This window comes from Varanus komodoensis, unplaced genomic scaffold (assembly GCF_004798865.1).
Source record: "Varanus komodoensis strain SLA01 unplaced genomic scaffold, ASM479886v1 scaffold11, whole genome shotgun sequence".
NCBI classification, from domain to species: Eukaryota; Metazoa; Chordata; class Lepidosauria; order Squamata; family Varanidae; genus Varanus; species Varanus komodoensis.
The window spans coordinates 24,857,917-24,872,776 of record NW_025335317.1 but is presented as its reverse complement, the minus strand read 5'-3'; positions in this window follow the sequence as shown (position 1 = coordinate 24,872,776).

The window sequence follows — 14,860 nt, the reverse complement described above, 5'->3', positions numbered from 1 at the left end:
CTCAGTGCTGGGACATGTGTCCTGCTGCTCTTGTGAACTGGCACTAAACAAAAAGCAGAAGGCTCTTTTGTACGTTGCTGAAAACAGCTCTTGCCAGGTTTATTTCACTACACAATGAATACATTCTTTGCTTCTACAAAGCCCACCTTTTGTAGCCAATACCCTTGTGAAACTTACTTTTTTTTCCAAGGAGAAAAAACATGGCAGAGGAAGTGACAGCTGGGAGCAGAGCTGAGGGGTTATCTTGGCAAAGAGGTGCTCCAAAACCCTTCTTTCCTGAGACAAAGAGATTAGACTCAGCCCTTACATGTGAGGACCAGTGTCTAGGACTGGTCCTGGAGACAACACAAGGATACATTTTACTCTGTAACTCCTCTGAGAAATTCTCCCTGCTCCTCTACACCCGAGCTTGCCTCTTTTTTCAGAGTCCATCTGAAGGAGAAAACAGTAATGAACAAACAGTGCGTGGCTGGGGCGGAGGGGGGCAGGATTGGGTTAAGTATCCCCTCTCAGCTACCAAGGCTCCCTTGAAAGTGTCTCTCACCTCCACATCATTGACAAGAAGGAAACCGGGGGTCCTCTTTGCTCCTAATCTTTGCTTCTGCCCTTCCATTCTGTTGCACGAATGTTTACTTCAGTGGAAAGCAGAAAAATCTTGTTTGCTGGACTAATACTGGACTGCAGTTCTACGCACGTTGTAGGTCATGTGGGAATAGTATTTATTCAGCATTTATATACTGCTTCTCATCTAAGCAGATTTCCAAATGACGAACGATAAAAAGTCAAAACAAGTGAAAGTAGTAATACGGTATGTTAAAATTGGCCGGTCAGTCAAGGCAGGCTTCATGAAATAAATATGTTTTCAGAAGATGCTGCAAATAACACAGTGTTGAGACCTGCCTCATCTCCAGAGGCTGAGCATTCCAGAGAAATGGAGCCCCTATTTCTCTAGCTGGACTCCAGCCGGGCCATAGGTCCACCTTTGTGCACAAGTCACTTCTGCACGACCCTCTATTTCTTAAATGAGTGCATCATTACAATCTTATTACCTTTACAGTAACCCAAAGGCTGGCCATTAGTATAGTTGCTGTCATTTTTCAAAGATTCAGAGGAATAAATGTAGGAAAGTGTGTGCTGAGTGGGAAGGAAACACTGCTATGTCTCCAAAAATTAGCGAAATGGCCATCAATAGTGCATCCACTTTATACATTCCGTAGACTTAAAATATTAACAATTAAAATATTTTAGAAGATCATAGTTTTTAAAATGGGGGTGTAGCTGGGCCACCAGCTGAAGCAGGAAGAAGACACTCCATGCCACTGAAGCCACCTGGGCCTCAAGTGACAAAGATAGACCAAGGCATCAGCCCCAAGCTGTAAACCTGAACCTTTAGGGGGAGTGTAACCGTATCCAGAGCAGGCTGAACACCCTCCATCAGGTCAGAGGCACAAACCCAGCAACCGTCTTGTCTGGACTGAGCTTCGGTTTATTAACTCTCATCCAATCCATTATCACAGCCAGACACTGGTTTGGCACATTCAGAGTCTTGCCAAAAGAGGATGGAAAGGAGAGACTGAGCTGTGTGTCATTCATGTACTGATAGCAATGCACTCCAAAACTCCTGATGACCCCACTCAGCAGTTTCATGTAGATGTTAAATAGTGCAAGGGATAAGACCAACCCCTGAGGAACCCCAGCCTGGAGAAACCACAAGGCCAAGCAGTATTCCTCACGCACCACCCTCTGGAATCAGCCCTCTAAATAGGAATACACTGCAATGCTGTACTGCCATACCTGCCTCAGACAGTTGCCCCAGAAGGACAGCATGGGCAATGGTATCAAAAGCCACTGAGAGGTCCAGGAGTATTAACAGGGTTCCACTCCCCCTGTCTCTGTCCCAACACAGGTCATCATGCAGGGTGGTCAAAGCTGTTTCCGAGCCAGAACCAGGTCTGAACTCTGGCCGAAATGGATCCAGATACATCTGCATTCAAGAGTGCCTAGAGCTGGTTGGCCACTACCTGTCAAGAACCTTTCCCGGGAAGGGAACATTTGCCACCAGCCTGGACTTGCTAGACTCTTCCAGCTCTAAAGATGGCTTCTTAAGGAGGGGTCTCACCACTGCCTCTTTCAGGCAGCATGGGGCCACCCTGCCCCCCCGAATTCAAGGAGGCTGGGGGTGGCCTATCACCTCCCTGGCCTAGCTATTTTTAATTGACCAAAATGTGGGGCTGGCTCTGTGCTTGGCTTTCTCTGATCTGGTATACCTCTGCCTGTGTCTTCCATACTGAACCTGGAACTTCCATCTTCCTCCATTTGCACTCAAGTCTTCTCTGGTTTCACTTCACTGCTCTCAGTGCCAGGCTGTGCCAAGGGGCTGTACTAGCTCTACTATGGAGAGGGCACTCAGGGGCGATCATGCCAAGCACCCAGGTCATCTCTGTGCTCCAGAGATCCACCAGGGTTTCAACAGGACCACCAGCTATATCAGCTGGAAAATCCCTAAGACACTTCTGGAAACCATCTAGATCCATTAGCCTCCAAAGAAGATCATCTTAATAGGATCCCACCCTTGCAGAGGAGAAAAACTGCCATCAGCCTAAACCTCAGCAGGAAGTGATCTGACCATGACAAAGGGAATGAATCAAAGTCCCCCACATTCAGGTCACCATCCCCAAAGCACAGGTAATAACTTTTGCACTATCAGTGGGTGATGAAAGCCTTTGTACCTGCAGCTAGGTGTGCAGTAGAGCTGGGCAGAGGAGGGATGATAGGTATAAAGACGGATAACTATGCATAGCCTGCAAATACAGCCTCCAGGTGGGCAGGGGACCAAATGCTGCTTCTGTGAGGTATAACAGTGGAAGAGTCAGTTTGACCACTCATGTCATCTCCTCTGACATGAGAGCTTTGGCTACTTGGTGGTATAGAAATATAATAAATACATACATACATGCATACTGTGACCAACCAGCGGTGTGGCAGGTAGCAAGGCCCCTGAGCTGTACTGGAATCCAACCTGATACTCTCCAGATGTTTTGGACTTCAAGCTCCTATCAGCTGTTGCCTATGTGGTCAATGGTCTTGGATGATGGGAGCTGTAGTTCAAAATATTTGGAGGGTGCTAGGTTGAGGAAGGCTGGTTAAGATCTTCCTTCTCAAATGAACTATTCAAAGAAGAATATATATGTCCTTGTTGCCCACAAAAGATTAATGGAGGGTTTGTCTAGTTAAATCTCCACTGGGAAAGATTCCATGACTGAGGTGCTGCCACAGAAAGTCCTTGCCCTGCATTCCCACCAAATGAATCTCTTCTGTCATCCTTGTATCTATGTAAGCTTCGGGGAAACAGATTAATGCTGAAAGGAAAGCAGCAGGGTTCTAGCTGGCCCAACTCTTCTTTTGTTTAAGCAGTTCATGGAGCACTTTGTTTCTCAGTTTAGGGGTTTAAAGTCCACAGGTAAGAGATGTCCTTCCACTGCTGTGAACAAAGGCAATTTTCACCGAGGGCATGTTGATTGTTTTAGTCAATGCAACTTGAGAAATTTGGCAGACAGAACTCATTAAAACAGCAGGGCCCATATTCTGTTTGTCACACTTGCTTGCTATTTATCCCAGTCCTATTTACCAGCTCCGTCTGCTTTCTGTCTAAAGCACATATGTCCATCAACATCCATGTTCTTCCCATAATGAAGGAACGTTGACTCTGTCTGCTCAACACTTAACAGCAGTGAGCTTTGATTTGTGGGGATCTAAAAATCCTAACTGCCAGGCTTTAAGGATTGTTACTGCAGGGAACCGATGACGACTTTGCAGTAACATCGCCTCCGCTCTGCAATGCTAATGCTTCCACCCTTGTAACAATCCAAGTACATCATGTTCTATGAACTGCATGCTTGTTGCAGCATCTTTTGTCTCATTTTATTTATTTATTTATTTATTTATTTATTTATTTATTTAAAACGTTCTATGCCGCCCCATTCGCAAAGAGCCTCGGGGCAGCTTACATCGTGGGCTGTTCTGAATGCCGTGCAGCCTAATCTCATACATTAACACTCTGACACTAAATTAAACATCAGGGTGTGTTGCTCTGAGGAAAACTGCCCTTCTGAAAGATTCTGCCCACCTGGCAAAAACTACAAGGGAGACAGGTTGCCAGCAGAGTCAGGGAGCATAACAGGAATAACAAAGGTCTTGCTACATCTGACAGATGAAGTCTTGTATTTGATGTGGATGTGGCTGGATTTCCACGTCCAGGGGACTCTTCATCTCTATACTAATAAGAAACTCCAGAACTCTGTGTTGATGTGGCTGTAAGGCATGTCTCTATTTCATGCAACTGTCACAGAGCTGAAATAAACTGAAACATGGTGATATTTACAGAGAATATTCTTCAGGACTTTTTCATGGGAGGGGAGAACCACCCTCAAATCCTCTCATGTGTGGCAGCTCCTGTCTGCTGAGGCTGAAGGCCACACAGGGCTTCAAACTACCAGCTTCCCTTGGGACAGAGTCCAGTGAATTGTTATCTTTCACTGGAAGATGTTTTAATATTGTTTTATAGCAGTTTTGCTGGTTAGTTTATAGTCACCTTTGCTGGTTAGTCACCTTTGAAAGATCAGTGGTACCACCAAGGGCGGACTGTGGACACCCCCAAATGCTCCCCCACACCCCACCACTGCAGGTCTGCATCTGGAAGGAAGCACCTTGGCAGCCAGCTGGCCAGGGCTGCAACTTTGTGACATGACCATTTAGGGTGGGCTTTTCAGATGCTGCCAGTGGGGGGCATGTCAATGCGGGCACCGTCCCCTCCCAGGCCCCTGGTTACACACCCAAGGAAGCATCCCACGGGTTCAGGTCTCCATTACTCAAATCCAGCAAAGGTAAATTCAGTCTTTTGTTTAAAGTAGAGTTTCCAGCCTCCGCCATCTGGCCATCGCAGTACTTTGCTTTGGCAGGGGATGGTGGAGGCAGAGAAAGCGAAGAGGAGTGAAAAGCCAAGCTTTAAGGTTAAAGAAGAAAGAGGGTGGGAGTGGGCAAGGAGAGGCTGACCAGGGAGGGAGGGTCTCTCAGAAAGCATCTTGCCTGGTCCCCCATCCAAGCCAGGCAGCTCCTCTGAGCAGGACACAAAGAACACCACCAACAATAATACAGCTGTATAAGCACAAGGTCTTTGCTTGACTGGAGAGCCAGCAAGTCTCAAGGCTCCCTTTTCATCTCCTGGCTTAGTCTGCACACTTGCAGGGGAGAAATGAATCACAAGGGGCTTATTTCCCCTTCTGGTGTGCCAGGGGGATTAGGACCATTGCCCCCTGCAGAGCAGCTTGTCATGGCAAGTAAGCCCACCCAGGGTGTCTTGACACCACCAGTAACAGTGCACCCAGAAACTTCCAGCAGGCAATGGGCTCTGAATGTTTCATAGCTCTTGGGAGCAAGCCACTCTGCTTAGGCTGCAAACCAGGGCTGATTATGCTAATCTGTTCAGCACACACGCGACCGACCCGTGTGCATGTGGAAGGGAAGCAAGTCACCTTGCTTATTTCTCCTTCATAACTGCATAAACCCAGTTTCTGTGCTGACTGTGCAGATGTCAAGAGTAGAACCAGTGGGGTAAATGAGGTTGCAGAGGGGCAGCCCTACTCCCCCATCCACACATTGGTGCAGGCATGAAAAGGATCGTTCGCACATCCCTACAGTCAGTATCATTTGAGTGGAGAAGGAGGATGCAACTTATGGGCCCTAGGGGCCTGTGGGTATAGAATCATACAATGGAAGAGTTGGAAGGGGTCATGAAGGCCCTCGAGTTCAACCCCCTGCTGTTGCAGGACACCACGTATAGAATCATAGAATAGGAGACTTGGAAGGGGCCATGAAGGTATGTTTCATTCCTCCTAGAATAACCATAGGCACTCTGCAACCTATGGTTGCAGTAATTCTTCTGCAGGAGCAAGAATTACTATCTGCTCAGGGATAAATATGCACCACACAGCTATCAGGGTGGTATGAAACTATAACCAAAACTAGTCATGCTGCATGTAGTTAAAAGGCCACTCAAAATACAGTAGGACAGATTGATGGACTTCAATAGGAGCATTTTAACCTGGTGCCCAAAGAATTGTAAAGTTGGCACTTGTACTTCCGGGCAGCAAAGAGCCCTCTACGGCTCTTCATTTGGGACTCATAACTATTGTTATTCAGATAACTTAGGCAGCTTTAAGCATTATAAAATTTGGAAGCATGATTATATCATTGTTGTTGCTATTTCAATATGATGATGATGATGATGATGATGATGATGATGATGATGATGATTATATATACGTACTGGGCAAATCCATTAAATAGCTATTATGCATAACCAAAATGTTATGTTTTGCACTCTTTTTTCATAATCTGAATAGTTTATGGAGATGTATAGCATGAGAAACAGGCCTGTTTTCACTTTTCATTTTGCTACGCATTTTGCATGTGCCTCATACAGTCATCAACAACCTCGGGCATCTATGATTGGCATTTGAGACTTTGCAAATGTTTTTATTTTATCAGGACAGCAACACAGACCTTTGCATTTTCCAACTTTCAAAAAATACTTTTAAAAAAATCAGAGGTCACCAGTGCATAGCCTACCCTGACCCTTGCACTTGCTGTTTGTGCATGTATGAATGTTAGCACCGCAGAAAGGAAAACAAAATGGGCCTTTAGAAATGTGTTAATGTTCTTTCTAGACCGCACTGCCGGTTTTGCCTTCACATTACAATATATGAATGGAATGCACCAACCCAATACCTCATGCAGTAGAAAAATAATTAGGGAGATACAATTTCTGTTAGGTGGCAAGACATTTGAAAAATATGGTATTTGTGAATTTAAATGGCACCCTAATGTATCAGAGTTAGAGATCCTCTGATTATTACATGAAGTTGTTCACACTGAGAATGGCATCGCATGGAGCTGAGATTCTCTCACTCTGCTCCCTGATAACTATTCTGCTTTGCTCACTGCACAGAAAATTTTGAAACCAGGCACAGCAGGATCTTCCCGCCCAGTTTCTGGGGAGCAAGGGCAAACCCCTCCCAGTCTGCTGTAGTCCAAATTCCCATCAGACAGTCAGGCACATCTGCATGCCCTGCCTACTATTTCTGAATCTTTCTTTTTTCCTTTACTTTCATAAAACTGCAACTGACACCCTTAACACTGGCACTTGTAGTTTTGGTCCAAAAGGAAAGTGCAGCTAAGGTCATATAAAGAGAAAGAGGTTGGCTCCAATGTAGTATCAGACTAAAAAGAATAATCTCGCTTCCAACAATATAGGAGAGAAGCAACATCTGCATTAACTGCAGTCACATTTTTATTGCTTTTTGAGACAATTTTTGCTGAAACAAGAAAGCTTTTATTCTTCAGATGCAATTCCAACAGAAGTTCATCTTCTTTTTAGAAAGTTTATGACGCTATTTCACCCTTACTGTTCCAGTTAATTACCCCCACTGAAAGGTGCGAAAGAAGCAGGTCAGAAAATATTGGCACAAATATTGTTATGAGAATCTTAACTCAGTTCTAATTTGCTAATGCAAGTTTGAAGTGGAAGAAATATCACTTCCTCTGTTGAATATGGATGTGCTGATAACACAGCATGGCTAGGTTCAGACAACACGTTTTATTTTGTTTTTTCCATGGTTGGTTTGTTGTGTTGTCTGAACCTAGCTGTGATATTTCACAATGCTAACTTTGTTCTTTTCGAGGTAAAATAAGGATATTTATTCGATGTTTTCACTGTATCACCATGGCTGTCATGTAATCTGAACCCAGGATCGTGATTTCCACAATCTTGGTGTGCAACTACCACAGAGCCCCTTGGAAAGAGCCAGTCCATACATCCAGCCTCCGTGTGTGGAGCAAAGATGCGCCTTGGACTGACATTCATGTTCAGGGGCCGATGGGGCACATGCAAAGGCAGAAGGACTGAATATTAAGTGTGGAAACTATGACTGCGTGGAAGCTGAGTGATTATCCGTCAGGTAGCCCATGGTAAAAATGTGCAACCCATGCAGGGGTGCTTCTCATGTCCTGGGACCCCAGCCAATGCCTCCATTTGGTTTCTCTGCTTGCAACCCTCCCAGAGAGCCAGTGTGGTGTAGTGGTTAAGAGCATGGGACTGGGACTCAGAGGATCTGAGTTCGAGTCCCCGCTCGGCCATGGAGCCAACTGGGTGACTTTGGGCCAGTCACAGACTCTCAGCCCAACTTACCTCACAGGGTTGTTGTTGTGGGGATAAGATGGAGGAGGAGAGATAATGGAAGCTGCCTTGAGCCCTTTGTAGGAAAAAGGCAGGATATAAATCGAAAAAAAAAAATCTCCCAATGAGTGTCTCAATAGGCACAAGCCGTGAATGCAGGCAAGATGGCTCCTGGATGTTAGGTAGCTCCCTGACAATCCACTTGTGCTTGTTAACAACTCATGACTCCTTGTGAACTGAAACACTGTCAGTTGAAATCCTTTATAATCAATCCCTTCTGGTTTTCTAAAAGATGCTTTTGAAAGCTGAAAGATTGATTTGTCCTTTAGGCAATGTTCTGAAGTGTACAAGCTCAGCTCGTGAGTCAAGCCCAAGTCTGCACCAAAACACTTCAAGATGACATTTTCCCCAAAATGTACAGTAATTGAACATTTAAGATCATCCACTAAGCTTTTCTCATTTGCTTGAAATCAATACCTGAGTTAGCATTGAAGAGTTACTAAAATAACTGTGGCTACTGTTGGCAGTTGTAATATATAAGATGATTTTCATTGCACATTGGATTAATGACCATAAATAACAGTTTAGCTGCCATTTGTGTCTTCAGGTTCAAAATCAAAGGCAAACAGTTAAACAAAAACTAAGGCTTCTAATGCTCAAATTTCCCTTAGACAAATGGAACTTTCCATTTTGAAAATGCCATGGAGCGCTGGCTGCTAGAATCAGAGATCAAGAGAACACATTAGGAATGGCATATCAAGCTGGCTGGAAGAAACCTCCATGGCCTTGGCTATAATGCATAGAGTGCCAATAAGGCACTGTTTGCACCTGTCCAAGACAAGAGAACTGTGGACATCTCTCTTCTCTCCCCAACACAGAACAACACCCCAACTGGTAAACAGCTCCCACTGAGTATATTGTTTGTCATATGACAAGGAGTCAAGAAAGCTTGGGACAGCCTCTTTCCTTACCCCCGCCCCCCCGATAAGGTTGAATTCTCCAACACAGTGCCCATGGAACCAATGTACCCATAGTCACATCTCTTGGTGCCTGACAGGTTCCCTATTCTTCCTGATTGTTACTTGATTTCTTAAGACTGTCTGTAATCATGTTCTGGTAGAGTTAACTATAGTAAGAAGAGTGGTTTTGGAAAGTGATCTGCTCTGATCAATGACATGCATGCTATGGGAAGCCTCTGTCTTAAGACCTACATGAGACAATGCTTTGATTTGGTACATGGAATGGAATGGAAGTGACAAGTCCTGGCAGGTCTGTAGCAAATGCCCCACACTCATCCAGCCTGTTCCTCCTCAGTCTCTTTTCAGGATGGTTCCATTAAAGAAGTCTATTTTCCATCTCATTGCACACCTGAGTGACACATAGTACAGTGCTATGCCAGAAGCTCATTCCCTGTAGCGTACCTAACATTAATGTGATGACAGCGTGGTATTTTTAAGAGGACTAAATATTTGACTGAGGGCAAAAGGAGAATTGAACATAATGTCCAGGGGAAAGGTGGGAAGGGAAATGGGCAGTTGTAGAGCATGGAGCTTCCCCCCCGCCACGAAAGTAATCCAGATATCAACTATAGCACACACACATTTCCACTCGTCAAAGTTGATATTAAAGTTTCTGATGGTGTCCAGGAAACTCTGGCCTGATGAGAAAATATAAAAGCTATTTGGAAATGAAGCCAATTACCTTTGTTCATTTTGAACTGGTATGGTACGATAGTTCTGCTAGTGGAAAATTATCTAATAAGTAATTAACACACATGTGTAATTTGTGTTACCCAGTCTGTTAAGGCTTGAGCTATGTACTCCCAGAGCCTAGATGAATATATAGTAGTGTTGTTGACTCAGCCATGTTAACCATCCAATTTAAGCTGCTTGATGTATTTGCTTGATTTAAGGCACAATCCCATGTGGGTTGACACAGAAAAAAGATCTGCAGTTTGCAGCAAGCTCCAGACAGCTTTCTAAACTGGCATATATACTGCTGGTGCACAATCCAGATGGAGGGCAACCCCCCTGAAGGACAGGGTATGCAGTCCGGGACTGCTCCTGCAGCTGTCCCTGGAATGTCAGGGGAGCTCTGTGGCCTGGAGTGCCTTTTACCAGTTCAGTCTAATCTATCGAATGAGTATCTAGATAGCCAGGACCTAGCGATAGTCATTCATGCTCTAGTAACCTTTCCCTTAGACTGTTGTAACACACTGTATGCAGGGCTGCCCTTGAAAACAGTCTGGAAACTTCAGCTGGTCCAGAATGGAGCCGCCCACTTGTTCACAGGACTCTCAAGGCGAGAGCATATAACACTAATTTGTCACCAGCTCCTGTTGAGGCCTGGGCCAGCTTTAAGGTGCTTACTTTGGTATGTAGATGGCTTAGGGCCTGGTTGTCTTAAGGAACGGTTCCACATACATGTGCCTACCTGGCCCTTAAGGTCACCTGCAGAGGTCCTCCTGCAGGATCCACTTCTTCGGGAAATTAGGGCGGCTACAAAGGGAAGGGTCTTTTCCACTGTGACGCCTTGACTCTGGAATCAGCTCCTGAGAAAGGTGCAGCTTGTACCAACATTTGTTTGTTTGTTTGTTTGTTTAAAGTATTTATATGCTGTCCTGTCACGAAAGCCTCAGGACAGCTCACATAGTCAGGACGGCTCACAGTGTATATTTTTCAGCACCAGGCCAAGACCTTGTTATTTTTCCTATATTTTAATAGGAAAATCACTTATTTACCCATTTTATTTATATTTTATGACCCTGTGGAGCAGTTGCAGTTATTGTTACAGTGATGATGATGGTTGTTCTTTCGATTGTACTATGACTGTAGCTGTTTCTAGTAATTTGTTTGTGTTACCATTTTTGCTTACTTCTTGTTTATTATATTTATTTTATTTATTATTTTATGTTATTATAGTACCTAATCAATGCCTTATAATTATTGGCGATGAGAAGAGATGATGGATTATCATGTTGGAAGGTCTCCTGTGTATGGGGGACCTGCTGCCTGTGCTGATGCTTTAAATTGTATTGCATTTTAACTGTGTTTTTAATGTTGTAAACCATTCAGAAAGCTCATGAGCTGTGAACACTATATAAAATGTATTAAATAAAAATAATGAAAATAGTAAGACTGCAGCCTTCGTTTCTTTGGCACTTGATTGAATTAGTCTGTTTTAACGCATGTCGGTCTGTTTTAGCCCATATGAACTGCTGGACTCAGAGGAATACTGACAGGTTTGGACATGTGCTGCCTGATCAGTTGATTTCAATAATTATTCATGCTACTGCAAAACAAACAAGAACAAAAATGGGTGGGACGACACAAAGAGCATAACGCAAAACATATCCATTCACAATGACTATTTGGAATAACAGTAATTGAAGAAAAATAACAAGATGAAGAAAAAAACAACTCTTCTGTTTCAAAGCTATGTTAATATTTATTTATTTATTATTTATTTAAAACATTTCTATGCCGCCCCATTCACAAAGAGCCTCAGGGAGGCTTACAAAACAAATAACATTTGCACAATTAACCTTAAAAAATGTGGAGACATTTCAGCACAGTATAAAACCCAATAAATAATCAATTAACAATTAAAATAACTTTTAAATAAAAAGGTCTTAGCCTGTCGCCGAAAAACAAATAACGACGGCGCCAGGCGGACCTCTCTGGGGAGCGCATTCCATAGGTGAGGTGCCACCGCAGAGAAGGCCCTCCTCCGGGTACTCACCCTCCTAATATCTTTCACAGAGGGTTCCCAGAGAAGGGCCTCTGCCGCCGATCTCAGGGGGCGGGAGGGTATATATGGACGCAAGCACTCCTTTAGATAACCAGGTCCCAAGCCGTTGAGGACTTTATAGGTGATAACCAACATAATAATAGAAGTGGACCATTTATTTAAATAAACATCCAGACAAAATTTAGAATGATGACTATGGCATATATGATGACTTTCGAATATATGTTCAAATGCAGCAATAATTTTTCTGATGGACCTACATAGATGGAGAACCTTTATGGATCCTTTTCAATGCCGAGTTGTAGCCCACCAGAAACTTGCCGTCATCAGTCCTGCTCTCTACAGACCACCTCATCTTCCACTATCCAGCTGATCTGCCATCAGGTGGGGCATAGGATGCTTGACCTCGCCTCCCAAGCATTCCTCCTCAAGATGGCTGGTTCCCTGTTGCTTAAAGGGCACTTACAGGTCACCTTCGGTTAGCGAAAGGCACACAATCCCTTCCATTTTGCAAGATAATGCCTATATCAATCAATCCAACAGTACATCAAGACAATGCAACACATAGCATAAAAGCCGTATCACTGTAAAATTCAGTCATTGCTATTAAGGATGGGCCAATAAAAACTTGCTCAGCAAAGTTATGGATGTGCATATGTAGTTCAGGGATGAGCAGCTCTTCAATCATATTGAACCTTTAAAAATTAATAATCATTCTACCCACAGGAAACATGCAAAAAAGATGGAGAGATAAAGCAAGGAGCTATTGCTGCTATTTATTTCAAAACAAATCACCTCCTCCTTGTTCCCTTACCCCTTCCCTTCCCAGTCCTTATTCTTGGCCTTTCATTTACACTCCAGGCTTCTTTGGTGCAGGAGGGCTACCACTCTGATAACAAGGAAGACTCATTACCTTGCTATGGCTATTCACACTCTTTCATGCTCCAGACACAGGAAAACTATGGCTTTGCTCATGCAAACAAAAAACAAACAAACAAAAAAAAACCCCCCACTTAAGAGTTATTGCTTCCAGGTTATAATAGTCAAGACCAACATCCAAGGAGCAATCTCTTCTTCAACAACTTGCTATAAAATCATTTACTTAAGAGCAGCCAGAATGGTTTGAAGTGCTGGGCATGTTTTTCTTTGTGTGTGTGTGTGGGGGGGGGGGGGTGTTGAGGGATAAAATAAGCTTGACTTGCAATGCAACAGCATCCATTATTTATAGCAGCTCAAAATGAAGAATACTTTATGCTGTACATGTGCAATTTAATACTTTCTGCCTTATTTTAATGAAGATGCTGTGTTAGACTAGTCCTTAAAAGTGACCTACAGATCTTATTTTGTACATAGATTTTGTCTATGTACAAAATTATTTTTCTCTTTTGCACCTGAACAAGTCTGGAGGAAGCATTTTGAAATCAAGTTTTCCCTCAATGCGCTATCTTCATTTGTTTTAGAAGTGCTGAAGTGCCATCTAGTGGAGGTTTACTTACCTTTTCATAGTTTAGACCAAGATGTTCAGGATTGCCAGCTTCAAAAGCAAACGTGTGTCAGATAGAGTCTTCTTCCAGGGCTGGAGCTCTGGGGAGATGCAGTTCCGTGCATTTATGGTGGAAAACAGCAGTTGTGCACTGTGTTAACTGACTGGAAACCAGCAAAATCATTCACATACCCATATCACTAATCTCCAGAGCATTTTTCAAGTTTAAAACATTATTTTCTTCTTCTTTTGAAGAGGTACAAATGCTCATTTAAATCAAATGTTTGTGCACATAGCTTTGAAAAGTACACATGATGAAGGACAACAGACTACAGAATCAGCATCCAGTATCACTCGTCTGTTGATTAAATGTGGCATAAAGAGCAATGCAAGAACATGCAGCTCAGAGGTAGGGCCTGCCTAAAGCCCTGGAACGCTGCTGTCAAGAACAATGGCCTAGGTCAGGGGTCGGCAACACGTGGCTCCAGAGCCGCACATGGCTCTTGAACCCTTCTGCTGCAGCTCCGTCGCTCAAACCACCTGCGGCACAGCCGCTGATTTGCTCGAAGCTCCACTCAGGAACACAGTGCTAGCTAGTTAAGTAAATCAGCTAGTTAAGTAAATCGCTACATTCCTCTGCTAAACAAGCTTCCTGCAGGCTCTCATGATACACCAAACGCTGCTGAAAAGATTCTTTTTGTCCCAATGTAATCTTCTTCATCTGAATATTAAAAGCTGCACTTGGGACCTGTCACAATTCACATCACTTGACTGTTTATCTGCTAATCAGTCACTAAACACACCTATATTTGCGACCAGCACCGATTTACTGAGCTTTCCCCCCCTCCAACCATGGATAAATCCAAAGAAAAGTTTCTGAAGAAAACCGAATGTTTAATGGTATGTGGATAGATTCATTTGCTTTTACTGACAAACTTAAGGGTTCGCTGTTTAATGCATGCAGCCCTTTAACACTGACTTTGACTCTGCAGGAAACTGTTCTCCTATTCAAAATATATAAAAGGAGTCCTACTAGTTTATAATGTAAGATTAAAAATAACAGTTTTTAGTGACTGAACAAGAGCTGCAGCTAAATCATAATGAAGATATAGATCTATTTCTATGTTTTAAGAAGATTCTTATAAAAATTCCAGCAACATTATTACATTGCGAGAGAGATGTTTGTTCAATATTTCACCACGTGATAAAAGGAAAAGGGCACACAGAAGCAGACGGCATTTTTGGTTTGCTGCAGGTGGCATGTTTGGTTTGCTGCTAGTGGATAATATAAGTTCAGCTTTTTATTTCATAAATACGAGGACTCAGTTAAACATTGAGTATTTTATTTGAAAGTAACTTTCAACCCAGCGTCTTTTTTTCGGAGTTCAAACTGT